The sequence below is a fragment of the Mustela lutreola genome, chromosome X (assembly GCF_030435805.1).
Source record: "Mustela lutreola isolate mMusLut2 chromosome X, mMusLut2.pri, whole genome shotgun sequence".
NCBI lineage: Eukaryota > Metazoa > Chordata > Mammalia > Carnivora > Mustelidae > Mustela > Mustela lutreola.
This window is the reverse complement of record NC_081308.1, coordinates 114,622,595-114,641,596: the sequence shown is the minus strand read 5'-3', so window position 1 is coordinate 114,641,596 and position 19,002 is coordinate 114,622,595. Positions and strand designations below refer to the sequence as shown.

Below are 19,002 nucleotides of genomic sequence, written 5' to 3'. Positions count from 1 at the left end.
CTCAGAGGAAAAATTGCCGTGATGAATGATATCCAGTCGAGCGGATTATTTCACCTTCTTTGCTGAGTGGTTGCCTTAAACACACTCCTAAGGCATATTGAGCTCTTTGTGGTCTGGTGTACTTTTTTCCAACAGGCATATAGATTGCTAGTCACATATCACCATCAGATTCTGACCTGCAGTTATATTTGTAAATGACTTTTCAGCCTTTTCCACTAGCTTCCCTGTTCTGTGTATCTATAAATAACTCCTTCTCTGGGAGCCTCTTCATTTATTTGGACTCCCACCTTAATTCTCTGTGACCTCCTTTTTGTCTTATCCTCAAATGTAGCATTTGTCAACGAACTATTATTTCCTCTTTCTCTACCCATCTTTCATACACTTTTCTAGATCTGTTTTCTGTGGCTCTTGGAGGTGGAGATGGAAAATAGCTTCCCATCCATCATCTATCATGTAACTTCTTAACTCTGGGTTAAAACTCTTCATTACTGTATTTTCCTGTCATTAGCAAGCATATTTTGTCTTCTACCCACTGAAGTATTGATGAAAATATTAAGTAGTGTCAGCCTTAGGTCATCTCCTTGAGAAACCCAATGCGGTGTGCTTCACCCCTCTTGTTCTTATTGAACTATCAAAACTAGTCTGTCGATATCTTCCGCCAGTGCCAATTGTATATGGTCTGAACGATAGTTTTCAAGCTAGTTAATGAGCAGGTCATGGCCAGGAGCAGAATCAAAAGCCTTTCTAAGGTCAGAATATATTATGTTGTTTGCTACCCCAAATCCATTAGGTTTGTCATCTGTTACCAACAAAAATGACATCGGGTCAGCAGCATTTTCTTCTTTATAATGTAGCGTTGAGTGTTAGATGTCATCCTGTGCTGTTCTTACCTTTCTTTTTATTACTGAACTATTTTTTTTAAATGTTATCCTGCGAGGAAAATTAGGTTTATTTTATCTTTCATGTCTATGTTGATCCTGTACCATTTCATAAAAGGTATGAGGCACTTGTCCTTTCGCTGCCCTCCAGGAGCTCTGGCTTCCTAGAATTTCCCCGTGTGGTATAGTAGCTCTTCAAGGAATCAAGATGATTCCTTAAATATTTTATTTTTAAAAAAATTAGGGGCGCCTGGGTGGCTCAGTGGGTTAAAAAAATATTTTATTTAGGGGCTTCTGGGTGGCTCTGTGGGTTGGAGCCTCTGTCTTCAGCTCAGGCCATGATCCCGGGGTCCTGGGATCGAGCCCTGCATCAGGCTCTCTGCTTCCTCCTCTTTCTCTGCCCGTTTCTCTGCCTACTTGTGATCTCCGTCTGTCAAATAAATAAATAAAATCTTAAAAAAATATATTTTATTTCTTTACTTGAGAGAGAGAGCGTGCCCAGGATCAGAGGGAGAGGGAGAAGCAGAGTCCCATGCAGGGCTCCATCCCAGGACCCTGGGATCATGACCTGAGCCAAAGACAGGCACTTCACCAACTGACTGAGCCACCCAGGAGCCCCTCTTTAAACACTTTAAGATGCAAGTCCTAGGAGACTGTTTTTATTGTTGAGTATCAATTCAGATTACTATCAGTTTTATGCACTTGGAGATTTAGGGAGCCCACATCGCCTGCTATGATTGGAAGTGTGTATGTGTGTGTGTGCGTGCACACGTGCGCCCGCATTAAAGTTTCCTTTTACTTTAGGGTCATGTTTTCAACTACCTTCCCACATGATCAAAGAACCACCCTATTTCCTCTTCCTTTCATACAATATATACTATTTTCCTATACATCTGGTGCTAGCAGGATCTTCTTGTTCCTTGCTTTGGCTCTCCCCATTTTATCTTTAAATGTAGCTGTTTCAAATCTTTTGTGGGCAGGAGAAAGGTATTAAGAAATAAATCTACTTCCTAAGTGATCACACAGGCAGTTTTGTGACAATCTACTTGAGCCAAGGACTGCAGCTGTTAGCTCCTGGAAATAACGCTGAGCAGGGGGAAATGCTTGAGAAAGCCCCTTCTGATCCTACAGTGGGGCTTGGCACTCAGAATTTAAATGACTAATCCTCAGTTACATAAACCCAATGCTTTTTCTCAGCATGTACAATAAATTTTTTAATGTAAAGATACAATAGGAGCCTGTTCCCTGGCCTTTGCTGTTCAGATTTCCCCCTCCTTTGTATTCTGATTAGGTTTTCATTAATGCAAATAAAGTGTAAAACTTAGAGAAGTAATTTTGGGGATGCATGCATACCTTCAATCCATCTTCGTATTTTGACAGACAAAACAAACCAAAAAACCCCAAGCCTGCCCCCCACCCTCCAAGCCCCATAAAAACCTCTACCTTGAAGCATTCTCTAGTCATTTTTGCTCTCTATCAGAATTCGAGGAAAGAGCATAATAATACCATTACAACCAATAATATCTAACTTTTATTGAGTGTTTACGATGAACCGGGGTTTGCACTAAGCTCTTGTATGCAATTAGTCCCTTTTTTATACTTGGAGTAAATGGAAGTTCAGAGAAGTTAAGTGGCTTGCCCAAAGCCACACAGGTAAGGAGTCACAGAGTTGGCTGTTCTTTAGTAGGACTATAGATGGGTAGTCGAAGGATCTTAGATAACTTTGGTGATATCTTATTGTCCATGAAATAAGCACCACATTGCAATTTATGGCATACTAAATTCTGTTAAACAGCACCACATTGCAATTTATGGCATACTAAATTCTGTTAAATAGAGTATTTTATTTATTTTTTTTTAAAGATTTTATTTATTTACTTGACAGAGAGAGAAATCACAAGCAGGCAGAGAGGCAGGCTGGAGCGGGGGAAGCAGGCTCCTCACTGAGCAGGGAGCCCGATGCGGGGCTCAATCCTAGGACCCTGAGATCATGACCTGAGCCGAAGGCAGAAGCTTAATCCACTGAGCCACCCAGGCACCCCTAAATAGAGTATTTTAAATAAATGCTGTTATTTCTATTATTAAGAAAAACTATATGCTAATATTAGAAAATTAGGGGAAAAAATTCATACCTGAATCCCATCGTCTTTTTATATATTCCTTTTTGGTATTTCTTTTGTTCATCACTTTTAATGATTTGTTTATTTTACATAGTTGTGAGAATATTCTACCTGCAATTTTGGAGTACCTTAAAAATTTTTATGTCTAGAGCATAAACACTGTCCCTGCTACATTCTTTTTTAAAGGCTACTTGGTCACCCAATCAATCAATCAACCCAAATGAATGGAATGTATAGTTTACTTAGTCTTTTCCATATGATGCAGCATTTAAGCTGTTTCTGTTTTTATTATTCTAAGTATCACCACATTTAAAGTTTGTTCATAAGGCTTTGCTGTACTTTGAATGATTTCACATAAATGAAATGACTGGATCAAAGAATGTGAACCTCTTTAAAGTTTTTGATAAATGCCGTCACAGTGGCTTTCCAAGCTGGTTTCTCCAGTCAACAATATCCTTGCATGAGCAATGGGTTTCACGCAAGAAATATTCGCATGGTTGCCTGAATGTGTACCTGAATTTCCACTACTTGATTCTGTAGAATTATAGAAGGTTAAAGCCCAAAGGTTTGTTGAAAACTATATATTACAGTATTTCTGTGTATAGACAAGAACACAGAGAAGTTGTGGTTCACCAGAGTTCTCCATGGGAATTACAAAGAGAGCCAGGAATTGAAACAGGGGCACTTGGCTTCCCAGTTTCACGTGTTTTTCCACCACCATTCCTTGTACTCCCATCCTGAATCCTGCTGCCCTTCCCATCTTTAAGGATCCCATGATCCCATGAGTATTTATATGTTTTGAAGGATTATGGAAAGGGGAAAGCCTAAGACACAGACACGGATCACTGATGGTGAGTGCCTGGCCCTGGTGAGGGAAATACTTTGTGCAAGGAAGACTTCTTGGTCATGGCTGGTTCCTCCATGTAGACCACCGCCAGCTCTGCCAACACACAGAGTTGACTGGAATTGAGAATGGTTCTGAGAGCAGCTTTCCTCTTCTGACATTGGGTTCTTTTCATGGGCTTACTGTGGGGATCTAAGAAATAGAAAACCGTTCTGCCCTCAGAGACCTAACAGTGGAGTAGAGAAGGCAAGAATTATATTCGTGACAAAATTATAGATATGTCAGAATGCATACCAAAAATGATTATAGTGAATAGTTATAAGAAAATTTTAGGGTAGGGGTAGGTGGAGGAAGTTCTGCATAGGAGTTGAGAACAAACTAACCGATGGGCGGGTGGGGATAGGCTGAAAGGAAGGAAGGCCTTCTCCCTTCAGTTACGTTAAGAGGGTTTGGGTGGCATCATGGTGAGGACCTAGCCATGGTCAGGGAGAGGCTCAGGTTAGAGGGAAGGTGGCTCTAGAAACACTTGAGAACATCTGGTCCCTGCGCCTCACTGACCAAGTAAAAATAACCAAGCACTATCCTAAGTCCTTTACGGATATTCAGTTGTTTCATCTCTATCACGACCCTGTGATCATGATCCCCACTTTACAGGTGGGGAAACTCAGATGCAGGATAACCAAGCCTGGGGTCACACAGCTTGTTAAGTGCTGCCATGGCGTTTGAGCCCAAGCAGTCATGCCAACATGGCGCTTCTTGCATGCGAGGGTGCAAGTCCAGGCCCGGAAACAAGGAAACGACCGGAGTTATTAACATTCATGTGGTGAGCTTTCCCTTCTCATCGTATCTGTGCCCTTTGGTGCATTCAAGTAGCTAATGTGGAATCAAAGGGCTGGCAGGTAACCAACCAAAACGTACATCCTTCCTGTTACAGTGAACTGGATCCCTGTGTTACCCATGGCTTCCTCCTCACTGGGCAAGCATCTGAGTAGGAGAGCCAGGCGGGCCAAGAGGTGCTCCCCATCCCCCAGCTAGACAGGCCTCATGGCCTCATGGGCGGCACCAGCAGAATTGCTGCTGGTGGCCACCACTCTCCCATCCCCACTGTCTTGTAAACAGATTTCTTCCTTCCTGCCACAGCATTGTAGGGGCCAGCCTCCCAACATGAATAATAGCTTTCTCTTCCTTTATGACCTGCTTCCTAGACAGCCTCCTGTTTGGGATCTAGAATCACCCTGAGGAATGGGGACAAAAAATAGAAGAAAGGAGAAGGGAAGCAGGAGAGACTTGGGGAAGATTCTGGAGACAAGTGACTTAGACTTCTGAAACTTTTCTAGTAAACTCATTCAGCAAAGCAGCAGGTACATCAGTGCCCATACCCCCCCTTTCTCAGACTTCAACAATGAGCTGCTGCAATAGCTTTGTCCAGGGCGTCCCTACCTCCAAAATCCATCTTCTCATTCGATGTCCCCAATTCTGCCAAAGCGACCTTTCTATACCACAGAATGGATCTCGTTGCCCACCCCCAACACCATAAGTACTTTGGAGATCCTCCCTTCCCCCATTGAATCCCCATGGAGTTTCCCCCACTCCTAGGGAATGTCTGAGGTGGGCCTTCAGAGCCTGGTGGAACTTGGGTCCTGCTTCTTCCTCCAGCCTTGTTTCTCTGACTCCCCTGACACGTCTCTGCCACACTGACTAGTCCATGGTTCCCCAAACTTGGACTTGGCTTTTTGGGGTCTCAAAGGAGAGCCTTGGGGTAGCAGAATGAGCCTGGGCTTCGGAGTCAGCATGCCTGGGCTCTCCGGGTTCAACTTGACCCCTCGCCCAACTGTTGAACCTCTAAAAGCTCCGTTTGCTCATCTTGAAAATGTGCATAATGATGTCTCCTTTATGTGCTTGTGTGCGGATTTCAGATAACACATAGAAAGCAACTACTGTATGCTTCCAACCCAGCAGACCCTCAAAAGTTAGGTATGATGATGACAATGACAATGATGGTCTTTTTGCCTCTGGGCCATTGTGCATGCCGTTCCCTCCACATGACATACCCTAACCCCCTTTCTCGGTTAGTGTAAATGTAACTCCTTCCACAGCGTTTTCCTAGGTCCTGTCTCCTAGTTCCCCCCACCCTTTGTCGAAGCTCCTTTGCACTCTGGGCTGACCAGAGTGACCCTACCTTTCCTGTCAAAGGGTTAGTCCTATGGTTCCTCCACTAAATTCTCAAAGGCCTGAACTCAGGGGGCCACCACTCTGCAAACTCACTGTGAACACAATCTTTCTTTTTTTTTTTTCAGGTTCTGAAAATGAATGTTTCAAAGTGCTCATATTAGAATCCCCTCTTTTCCATGAACTGAACCTGAATATTCCTGCTTCCTTACCTCACTCTGCGATTGCTCTCCCTCTACCGGACACCAGCCTCAGGTATCTCCCATACCTTATTCTAATCAATCATCTTAAGAACTCTTTAAAGGTATATGAGTCCTCTTTGCAGGTGGGGAAACTGAGATGCAGAGGATTTAATGAGTTGTCCCAAGTCCCAGCTGGATGCTTTAGGTGGTGCCCTGCCTGGAGAAAAATTGTATGTATACATCTTTCACACTTGCAGGTGGGCCAGTGACAGGGCTTAGCCTTTTGGAGGCAGGACCAAGAAATGTCAGCAAAGGTAGGCAAATAGCCTCACTGACCGCCTATGTTAGTCCACCTGACTCACCTCTGTTGCCTCATGCCCTCCTCTGCAAACTATGTATAATAATAGTGCCGACCTCATAGTGTTATCAAGAAAATGAATTCAGTCAATCCATTTAAAATATTTCTTAGAGTACCTGGCATACAATAAGCACTTAATACACATTAGCCATTATTTCTAGGAAACAGAGGAAGTGGGGGCAAACATTAATAATATTATTCCTGCTAATCATTCCAATGGGGAATAATCCCACAGTAGCTTCGAGTTAAGTCAGATGAGAGGTTTGGATGCTAGGAGGGCACTGGGACCGAGACTAGGTGACAGGGGTCCTCAGTGGTCCCAGCAGGTAAGGAGTCCAAAAACCAAGAATGTCGTTGAAAATGGCGACAGATAGTGAGAGAAACCACTTTGTTGTTTCATGCTTTATGAAGAGGCCAAGCCAGTGAAAGTTGTGTCCCGGAGCACTGTGGAAAAACAGGAAGCACAGAGACAAAAAAAAGAAGTTAAAAAAAAAATATATATATATACACACACACACACACATACACACACACATATATATATGCATATATATAAATATGACCACTGTTAATATTCTTTTTTTTATAGATAGAGATCACAACTAGGCAGAGAGGCAGGCAGAGAGAGAGAGAGAGCGGAGGAAGCAGGCTCCCTGCTGAGCAGAGAGCCCGATGCGGGGCTCGATCCCAGGACCCTGAGATCATGACCAGAGCCGAAGGCAGAGGCTTAACCCACTGAGCCACCCAGGCGCCCCCACTGTTAATATTCTTATGCTTATCTCTTTTTATATTTTTTTCCGAAGCATGTATGTTCTTTGAACAAAACGGAACTCATGTTATAAATGCAGATTTAGTAACCTGTTTTTCTTAAATGAAAAATACACCTTGATGTTATTGCGTATTCCTCCACAATGTAGTTTCTTATAACTTGTCAGAATATTCTTATCATACAACCACAAATGGTCATGACGAGAAAGAAGAGAGAGAGAGGCAGCCCAAGAAATGAGTGCATTCCTACACTCATATTCCAACTGCAAATCTGATCATTTTCCCTTTGACATATTACTCCTGTCATTGACTGTGGCAGCCATGATCATGCGCATCGCTGACCTCCAGCCACAGACAATGGAATTGGCCCAGGGCTCCGGCGGCAGTGCTCTGGGACCCTTTGTCCTCCTTCCTTCACTCAGTGGGCTCAGGTTCACGTTGCCACCCGAAGCTGCCCCCAGCCTCTCCAGCTCCCTTCGCCCACCCCCCACTCCCCCATTTTCTCTTACAGGTGTTTCCTCTAACGCAATCCTGACACATTGAATCTCATCTTGGTATCTGTTTCTTGCAGGACCCACTAACAAACTGATTAACAGGGGAGCAGGGGAGGGCTGGGGTCAGAGGCCTACTTCACTTGTGAGTAATCTCCCTGAAAGTCACCACTGAGCCGTCAGACCAGGCTGCTGACCCGTGCCAGACTTGAACTACACTGGGTGCTGATCCGCCTATAACTGGTCAGAGCCTTGTGGTTCAGCTAACCTCCTGGGGCTGGCAGGAACCAAGTCTACTTCTCCCATGCTGACAACTACGGCTTTGCAGTAAAATTTGCTCTTTTAAATTGCAGGTGTCCTGGCACACTTGTGGTCCATGAAGCTAGCCAGTTCTCCTTGAAAGCCAGCCTGATGGAGGAGCCACAGACCTACTTGGATGATAACATCAATCTCTCCAGCTCTTTGGTCAAAACCATTGCTTCCCATGTCACCACTGCCCCTGCCAATAATTATAATAGAAACTAACATTTATTGATACTTAATTGGTACCAAGCACCCATGCCAGACACCAGGCATGTGTTCCCTTATTTGGTTCTCATAACTCCTTTATAATAAGGTAGGTCCATTTTTTTTCTACCATAGAAGTTAAGTGTTTGCTGAAAGCCATATAACTCCTAAATGGGAAAACATAAAATCGGGTCAATCTCATTTCACAATCTATGCTCTTAAGTACTAGGATGACCATACCTGAAACATGTTCGGGAAAGCTCTCCCAGCCAGGGTAGATGCAGGTCAGGACCTCGGGCATGAGCTCACTCCACCTGATTGCTCTGCAGTGACCTCCCCTAGCCCCAGACATCGTCTGGGGCGGGAAGCAGAGTGGGATGGGGTGGACTTGACTGAGGGCTTGGAAAGTTTATAGCTGAGAAGGCAGCAGGTGTACTCCAAGCCCAACAAGCCTGCTGGTGGAGAGGCTGAAATTAGAGGAAAGCCTGTCCATTTCGCTCTTTACATTTGGGGACCCCGTGCTCATGAATCATCTAATCGAGCAGTCATGGGCTATAAGCTCAAAACAAGTAAACAGAAATTACTTAGGCAGGGCTTTTTCCACCCCCTCCCCCAAAACACCAGAGTGATTTGATCCAGAGACAGGGTCCTCATTTGTTTTGTTAATACCACCTCACGCGTGACAGACTTCATCGCTCCCATTCTTCCCATGGCAGCTGAAGTATCTGTTCTTTCCTGACCCATGGGATGCACAAAAATTAGCATAACAGCCGCACCTCTGCCCCCGGGGTGGCAGCTCAGGCCACACCCAGGCAGGCAGACCATCGTTAGAGTCAGTTCAAAAATTACGGAGCACCTCCTCAGCAGTTCACGCTGATGCTAGGTGCTTGTGCTCCATGGCTGTGGCTGTAACTGATGGCATGTCCGGGCACCCTCCGCCCCTGCTATTCCCTTCTTTCCAGGCGTTTTTATTCCAGCAGTGGGGTTACTGAGCTGGGCATGCCTCCGCGAGTTCCGTCCTGCTAACCCTGAAGGCAAAGTGGGCTAGCGCTGGCTCCCCACACCAGTGTGACAAACCAGCAAGAGGGGCCAAGCCTGCAGCTTTCCTCCTCCCCCCACCTCCTCCTCCTTCCTCCTGTTTATCAAGGACCTACCACGCGGTAGCAGCATACATAACCTGGGTGTTCAGAACAGCCTCCCGAGGGAGGCACTACCCCTGAGTTACAGATGAGAAAACTGACTCTCAGAGAAGCGAACCATTTACCTAAGTCCATATACAACGAGTAAATGGCTAAGCAAGGGGAAACAAACCAACAAAAACCCATGCCTATCTACAGGTAAATCTTTCCCTGTTTGGGATTTAAAAGCATGTAAAGATGAAATCATTTCAGCCAATGTTATGAAAGAACATTTGGCAAATGACCAAGCATGAGAAAACCTAGGGCTAAAATGCACATCACTGATACCAGCCATGCTGGAATCGGGGTTGGTCAGGGGACAGGTAAGAGCAGCAGGTGTGTCACGGAGGACTCCTGAAGAAGATGGAATTTCAGCTAAGTGTGGAAAGATGTTTAGGACCTGGACATGCAGGGGGAGAGGGGAAGGGCTCCACTGGGAAGAACAGCAAGGAACCCAAAGAGAGCGGATAGCTGGGAGGAGCAAGGGTGTAATACGGAGCAATGATTATCATTGTACCCTGCTTATGATTCAGTTCGATTCAACTTGACCAATTTTTACTTTGGGCTGATGTGTGCAAGGCCCCAGACTGGGCGGGTGGGGTAGTGCAATGAGCAAAGCAGATACAAATCTCTGTTTTCTTGGAGACCACATTCTATTCTATTCCTGTCATAGCATTTATCACTCTTTCCATCTTGTTTATTTGTGTACTTACTTCTCTGATTCCCCACCCCTCCCAAGAATGTGTGCTCCATGGTCAAGGCACTGTGAAGAGTGATTTCAGTGGCCTCCTCTCCTTTCCTTTCCTTTCTTTTCCTCTTTCTTTCTTTCCTTCTTTCTAACATATACTGTATTATTTGTTTCAAGGGTACAGGTGTATGATTCAGCAGTCTTACACACTTCACAGCACACACCATAGCACATGCCCTCCCCAGTGCCCATCCCCCGGCCCCCCCATCCTCCCACGCCCCTCCCCTCCAGCGACCCTCACTTTGTTTCCTGAGTTTTAGAATCTCTTAGGGTTTCTCTCCCTCTCTGGTTTCATTTTGTTTCATTTTTCTCTCCCTTCCCCTAGGAACTGTCTTATTTCTCAAATTCCTCATATCATTGAGATCATATGATATTTGGCTTTCTTTCTTTTCTTTTAAAGATTTTATTTATTTGACACAGAGAGATCACAAGTAGGCAGAGAGACAGGCAAAGAGAGAGGTGGGGGGAAGCAGACTCCCCGCTGAGCAGCGAGCCCAATGCGGGGCTTGATCTCAGGACCCTGAGATCATAAACTGAGCCAAAGGCAGAGGCTTAACCCACTGAGCCACAGGCATCCTGATATTTGTCTTTCTCTGACTGACATATTTTGCTTAGCATAATACCCTCTAGTTCCATCCATGTCATTGCAAATGGCAAGGTTTGGGGGCTTTTTATGGCTGCATAATACTCCGTGTGTGTGTGTGTGTGTGTGTGTGTGTGTGTGTGTGTGTGTGTGTGACATCTTTATCCATTCATCTGTTGATGGACATCTACACTCTTTCCATAGTTTGGCTATTGTGGACATTGCTGCTATAAACATTGGGGTACAGGTGCCCCTTCGGATTACCATATTTGTATCCTTGGGGTAAATACCCAATAGTGTGATTGCTGGGTCATAGGGTAACTCTATTTTCAAATTTTTGAGCAACCTCCACACTGTTTTCAAGAGTGGCTGCACTAACTTGCATTCCCACCAACAGTGTAGAAGGGTTCCCCTTTTTCCGCATCCTTGCTAACACCTGTCGTTTCCTGACATGTTAATTTTAGCCATTCTGATTGGTGTGAGGTGGTATCTCACTATGGTTTTGATTTGGATTTCCCTGATGCCGAGTGATGTTGAACATTTTTTCATGTGTCTGTTGGCCATCTGGATGTCTTTGCAGAAATGTCTGTTCATGTCCTCTGCCCATTTCTTGATTGGATTATTTGTTCTTTGGGTGTTGGGTTTGATAAGCTCTTTATAGATTTTAGATATTAACCCCTTAGCGATATATCATTTGCAAATATCTTCGTCCATTCTGTCAGTTGTCTTTTGGTTTTGTTGACTGTTTCCTTTGCTGTGCAAAAGCTTTTGATCTTGATGAAGTCCCAATAGTTCATTTTTGCCCTTGCTTCTCTTGCCTTTGGCAATGTTTCTAGGAAGAAGTTGCTGTGGCTGAAGTCAGAGGTTGCTGCCTGTATTCTCCTCAAGGATTTTGGTGGATTCATGTCTCATATTGTGATCTTTCATCCATTTTGAGTCTATTTTTGTGTGTGGTATAAGGAAATGGTCCAGTTTTGTTCTTCTGCATGTGGCTGTCCAATTTTCCCAACACCATTTGTTGAAGAGACTATCTATTTTCTATTGGACATTCTTTCCTGCTTTGTTGAAGATTAGTTGACCATAAAGTTGAGGGTCCATTTCTGGGTTCTCTGTTCTGTTCCTTTGATCTGTGTGTCTGCTTTTGTGCCAGTACCATACTATCTTGATGATGACAGCTTTGTAATAGAGCTTGAAGTCTGTAATTGTGATGCTACCAGCTTTGGTTTTCTTTTTCAACATTCCTCTGGCTATTCAGGGTCTTTTCTGGTTCGATTCAAAGTTTTGGATTATTTGTTCCATTTCTTTGAAAAAAGTTTGTGGTATTTTGATAGGGATTTCATTAAATGTGTAGCCTGCTCTAGATAGCATAGACATTTTCACAATATTTGTTCTTCCAATCCATGAGCATGGAAGTTTTCCCATATCTTTGTGTTTTCCTCAATTTCTTTCATGAGTACTTTATACTTTTCTGAGTACAGATTTTTTGCCTCTTTGGTTAGATTTATTTGTAGGTATCTTCTGGTTTTGGGTGCAAGTGTAAATGGGTTTGACCCCTTAATTTCTCTTTCTTCTTTCTTGTTGTTGGTGTATAGAAATACAACTGATTTCTGTGCATTGATTTTATATCCTGACACTTTACTGAATTCCTGTGTGAGTTCTAGCAGTTTTGGAGTGGAGTTTTTTGCGTTTTCCACATAAAGTATCATATCATCTTCAAAAGAGTAAGAATTTGACTTATTTGTCAATTCAGATGCCTTTTATTTCCTTTTGTTGTCTGATTGCTGAGGCTAGGACTTCTAGTACTATGTTGAATAGCAGTAGTGATAGTGGACAGCCCTGTTCTGTTCCTGACCTTAAGGGAAAAGTTCTCAGTTTTTCCCCCATTGAGAAGGACATTTGCTGTGGGTTTTTCATAGATGTCTTTTATGATATTGAGGTGTGTACCCTCTATGCCTACACTGTGAAGAGTTTTGATCAACAAAGGATGCTGTACTTTGTGAAATGCTTTTTTTCATCTATTGAGAGTATCATATGGTTCTTATTCTTTCATTTATTAATATATTGTATCACATTGATTGATTTGTGGATGTTAAACCAAACTTGCAGTCCAAGGATAAATCCCATTTGGTTGTAGTGAATAAGCCTTTTAATATACTGTTGGATCCTATTGGCTAGTATTTTGGTGAGAATTTTTACATTCATGTTCATCAGGGATATTGGTCTGTAATTCTCCTTCTTGATGGGGTCTTTGTCTGGTTTTGGGATCAAGGTAATGTTGGCCTCATAAAATGAGTTTGGAAGTTTTCCTTCCCTTTATTTTTTTTTTTGAAACAGTTTCAGGAGAATAGGTATTAATGCTTCTTTAAATGTTTGGTAGAATTTCCCTGGGAAGCCATCTGGCCCTGGGCTCTTATTTGCTGGGAGATTTTTTTATTACTGCTTCAATTTCCTTACGGTTATGGGTATGTTCAGGTTTTCTATTTCTTCCTGGTTCAGTTTTGATCATTTATACATCTCTAGGAATGCATCCATTTCTTCCAGATTGTCAAATTTTCTGGTGTATAGTTGCTCATAATATGTTCTTAAAATTGTTTGTATTTCTTTGGTGTTGGTTGTGATCTCTCCTCTTACTTTCATGATTTTATTAACTTGAGTCCTTTCTCTTTTCTTTTTGATAAGCCTGGCCAATGGTTTATCAATCTTATTAATTCTTTCGAAGAACCACCTCCTAGTTTTGTTGATCGGCTCTGATCTTTATTTCTCTTCTCCTGATGGGTTTAGGCTTTATTTGCTGTCCTTTCTCCAAGTCCTTTAGGTGTAGGGTTAGGTTGTGTATTTGAAACCTTTCTTGTTTTTTTGAGAAAGGCTTGTATTGCTATATACTTTCCTCTCAGGACCACCTTTGCTATATCCCAAAGATTTTGAACAGTTGTGTTTTCATTTTCATTTGTTTCCATGAATTTTAAAAATTCTTCTTTAATTTCCTGGTTGACCCATTCAGTCTTTAGTAGGATGCTCTTTAGCTTCCATGTATTTGAGTTCTTTCCAAATTTCCTCTTGTGATTGAGTTCCAGTTTCAAACCACTGTGGTCTGAAAATCTGCAGGTAGTGATCCAAATCTTTTGGTATGGGTTGAGACCTGATTTGTGACCCGGGATGTGATGTATTCTGGAGAATGTTCCATTTCCACTAGAGAAGAATGTGTATTCTATTGCTTTGGGGTGGAATGTTCTGAATATATCTGTGATGTCCATCTGGTCCAGTGTGTCATTTAAGACCTTTATTTCCTTGTTGATATTCTGTTCAGATGATCTCTCCATTGCAGTGAGGGGGGTGTTAAAGCCCCCTACTATTATTGTATTACTGTCAATGTGTTTCTTTGATTTTGTTATTAATTGGTTTATATAATTGGCTGCTCCCTTGTTAGGGGCATAGATATTTAAAATTGTTAGATCTTCTTGTTGGACAGACACTTTAAGTGTGATATAGTGTCTTTCCTCATATCTTATTATAGTCTTTGGTTTAAAATCCAATTTGTCTGATATAAGGATTGCCACCTCAGCTTTCTTTTGATGTCCATTAGCATGATGAATGGTTTTCCACCACCTCACTTTAAATCTGGAGGTGTCTTGGGTTCTAAAATGAGTCTCTTGCAGACAGTATATTGATGGGTCTTGTTTTTTTTTTTTTTTTTTAATCCATTCTGATACTCTGTATCTTTTGACTGGGACATTTAGCCCATTTACATTCAGGGAAATTATTGAAAGATAGGAATTTAGTGCCATTGTATTGTCTGTAAGGTGACTGTTACTGTATATTGACTCTGTTCCTTTCTGGTCTATGTTGTTTTAGGCTCTCTTGCTTAGAGGATCCCTTTTAATATTTACTGTAGGGCTGGTTTGGTGTTTGCAAATTCTTTTAGTTTTTGTTTGTCTTGGAAGGTTTTTATTTCTCCTTCTATTTTCAATGACAGCCTAACTGGATGTAGTATTCTTGGCTACATATTTTTCTCATGTAGTGCTCTGAATATATCACGCCAGTCCTTTCTGGCCTGCCAGGCCTCTGTGGATAGGTCTGCTACCAATCTAATATTTCTACCATTGTAGGTTATAGACCTCTTGTCCTGAGCTGCTTTCAGGATTTTCTCTGTCTCTGAGACTGGTAAGTTTTACTATTAGATGATGGGGTGTTGACCTATTTTTATTGATTTTGAGGAGGATTCTCTGTGCCACCTGGATTTTGATGCCTGTTTCCTTTCCCAAATTATGGAAGTTCTCTACTATAATTTGGTGCAATATACCTTCTGCCCCCCCCACCCTTTCTTCTTCTTCTGGGATCCCAATTATTCTAATATCGTTTCATCTTATGGCATCTCTTATCTCTCTAATTTTCCTCTCGTGGTCCAGTAATAGTTTATTTCTGTTTTTCTCAGCTTATTTATTCTCCATCATTTGCTCTTCTATGTCACTAATTCTCTCTTCTGCCTCATTTATCCTAGCAGTAACAGCCTCCATTTTTTGTTGTACCTCATTAATAGCTTTTCAAATTTCAGCTTGGTTAGATTTTAGTTCTTTTATTTCTCCAGAAAGGGATTCTCTAGTATCATCTGGGCTTTTTTTAAGCTCAGCTAGTATTTTATAATTGTCATTCTGAACTCTAGTTCTGACATCTTACTAATGTCTGTATTGACTAGTTCCCTAGCTGTTGGTACTGCCTTTTGTTCTTTTTTTTTTTTTTTTTTTTTTTGAGGCAAGTTTTTCCACTTTGTCATTGTGTCCAGAAAAGAATAGATGAATGAGAGAACAAAATGCTGAAAGGGTAACAATGACCCTAGAAAAATATACAGTAAACAAATCAGAAGAGACCTGAAATTAGGGGGAAAAGAAAGGAAAAAAAATATGATCAGGCTGGTGAATAAAACACAGCCACTCACTTGATTTTGGGTTTATTTTGGTATGTTAGAAGAAACTGCCTTCCAAACTTTTAAAAGAAAGAAAAACTTTTGTATATACAAAAATAAGGGTAAATATGATGAAGGGAAGGAATATGACTATAAAGATGAAAATTTAAAAAGATCTTTTAAAAGGTATTGATAAGATGTAGGTTAAAATGGGAAAGAAGAAACCTCAAAAAAATAGATAAAGAAAAAAAGAAAATTTAAAAAATTTAACTTTGAAAGACTAAAGAATTGTGGTAAAAAAGCCATGAATTCTATGTGCTGTATTCCCTTAGTGCTGGAGTTTTGCAGTTCTCATTGATAGGTAATCTTGGTCTTGGCTGGATGTTCTTGCTCTTCTTCTGGGGGAGGTGCCTGCTGCAGTGATTCTCAAATGTCTTTGCCCGAGGCAGAATTGCACTGCCCTTGTCAGGGGCCAGGCTAAGTAATCTGCTCGGTTTCAATCTTAGGAACTTTTGTTCCCTAAATGCTTTCTGTACAGCTTTGGAGGATGGGAATGAATCTCCAGCCCAGAGGAGTGGAAAGCTCAGTGCTCCACTCCTCAGTGCACCCTAGAGAAAAGCAGTCAATCCCTCCCATCTCCCTGGTCTCCGGCCACACTCCATGCTCACCAGCCTGTGACTGAGTGTTTCTATCTGGCACATGGCCCCATTTGGAGTCTCCAAACCCAGCAGATTCCTGCAGTACACTCCTGCACTGCTCCTCCTGGTGGAGTGAAGTGGGTGGTTCTCCCCAGATATGCTACTTGCCTTGATGACCAGTGGCCTGGCTGTACCTCGGATCCTGGTTAATGGCATCCATGAGCTGAGAGCCCACTCCTCGGCTCCATCTCTCCAGCTGGCTTCTCCACTCCAATACCTGGAAGCTCTGCTGCACTCAGGCACCCCCAGTCTTTCTGTGACCCTGAGGTTCCTGAGACCGCACTGTCCTAGCGAGGGTTCCACCCTCCACTTAGGCACTAGAGCGATGTCCCTCCATGGAACAGACTTCTAGAAGTTCTGATTTCATGCTCTGCTTCTCCATCACTTGCTGGGAGCCAGCTGACGGAGGCTCCTTCCCCGTGTGGTCCATCTTTCAGTGTATTGCCTTGGATTCACTTCTCCACATGTCATAACTTCTAGAAAGTGGCCACTTTTCTGTTCAGAGAATTGCTGCTATTCTCTTTGTTCTCCTGCTGAGTTTGTGGGTGTTCAGAATGGTTTGATAATTATCTAGCTGAATTCCTGGGACCAGATGAAGTTTGGGTCTCCTACTCCTCCACCTTCTTGCTTCTCTCCTCATTGGCCTTTCTAACTTCCATTCTGCTGGCAACAGCTTCTGAGTCATGGTTCAGGGAATAGCACAAATATGATTTTCAGCCATGTGTCTGGACTTAAGATGTTGAACCCTGTTACCTACACCAAGCCCAGCAGCATACTTTGGTCCCCCTCCTGAAGTTATGATTGTTTCAGAAATGGGAATATAACCCAGGCTTCAACTCATCCACTTATGGTAAACCTCAGGAGATTTATTCTTCTGGGAAAGTGAAGTCATGAGGCCATTTATGGCCAGGAGGGGGACATCCGAAGATACAATGCATACTACAAAGGATAGAACAGAGGGGCAGAAAGAACCTGGGTGACATTGTTGAATTGCTACCTCAAGCCCTATTGGATACTAAATCTGTCTCTACACATTTCAGCTATGTGGCTGGTTTGAGGTGGATTTTTCTTCCATTTGCAACACAAAGGTTTCAGACAGGGATCTCATCTTCTTTATTGTTGTATCTCCAGTGTTTTCTCTAGAACAACACCTGACATGTAGTCAGAACTCCATATTTGTTCAGAGAGTCCTTGATGGATGAGTGAAAAGGGATCTTAAAGAGGAACTGACCTCTTCTTGATGCTTTTAAAAAGTAATATATTTGTTTATATTTAATTTTTATGAAGTATATCACACTTGCAGAATTTCATGTGAAACAAGCATATTTTAAAGAATAATATCCTAGAGAACACCAATGCAACTTTCACCCCAGTTAAAATGGAATGATAAAATATATTAAGTCTATCTAAAATAATAGAGAAAGAAACACAAAAACAGGTATTTTTTTTTAAAAAGGAAGAGTTGAGACCATCAGAAAGCACAAAACAATATAGTAGATATGAAATCCAAAAAGATCATTAATTATATCAAATGTAAGTGGCTAAAAGCTCTAGCTAATAAGAAAGATGTGCAGATTAGATTAGCAAAGCAGTCAACTAACTGTTCTTTATTAGGAGCCACATCAGAAAGATGGAGACAGTAATGTTGAAAGTAAGATATGGAAAGATATGCCACGGACGTGCTAAAACAAAGAAATACGCTGTAGCCAGCTTAAAATAGTCTGTTAAAATAGACTTTGAGTCTATTTTAATAATAATAACGGTCTGTTAAAATAGACTTTGAGGCACAAAGTATTTCTAAAGATAGAGAGGATCACCTTGTAATGACAATAAGCTTAATTCAGAAGAATTAAATGACAGTTGTAGATTTGGTTCTCCTAAGCGAATGCCAGAACAGTGCCGATGTTTGAGAAGCTCCCTCTGCTTTAATCACATTCCTTCTTCACAGAGGGAGCCACTATGCTGACTTTGTGCTAATTATTCCCTTGCTTATGTTTCTAGTGGTACTCCTTGGGTATGCATCTCTAAAGTTTAATGTGCCTGCTTTAAAAAAAAACTTTATGTAAATGGAATGATACAGTATGCATTTATGAATGGCATGGTTCCCTCTTTCTATTTGTGAGACTGATCCATGTTGCTGCATGTACAGGGGCCTTGTTCCCTTTCCTGGCTCTGCAACGTTCCATTTCAAAAATATTTCACAATGTCTTCATCCTCATTATTATTATCAGAAGCATCATTGTCGACATCATCATGAACAACATTTGGGCTTACTTCCAGTTTTGAGCTATTATAGACCACAGTGCTAAGAACATTCCTGTGCTCATCTCCTGGAACATATGAGATCCACAGATTCTCCACGGTGTATTCCCAGGAGTGGAATCACTGGAACCCAGACTGTGTCCAAGTAGGTGACTGTTTTGTTTTTATGCTTATGTACGGATTTACATTTCCATCAGCAGTCTAGGAGAGTTCCCCCTGTTCTAGGACTCACCAGCATTTGGTATTGTCAGACTATTCCCTTCTTGCCAACCTCACGCATATGTAGCAGAGTCTCATTGTGGCTTTCATTATCCTT

At 42.2% G+C, this 19,002-nt stretch overlaps 1 long non-coding RNA gene across 1 annotated transcript in view; it reads right to left on the bottom strand.

Moving 5' to 3' along the window:
- Positions 1 to 6,664: 6,664 nt before the first annotated feature.
- Positions 6,665 to 19,002, bottom strand: part of LOC131821613 (uncharacterized) — an 86,282-nt gene continuing 73,944 nt past the window's right edge. The window contains exon 3 of the long non-coding RNA XR_009349951.1: positions 6,665 to 6,995. This is a non-coding gene — a long non-coding RNA (uncharacterized LOC131821613). The remainder of the gene's footprint in view (positions 6,996 to 19,002) is intronic.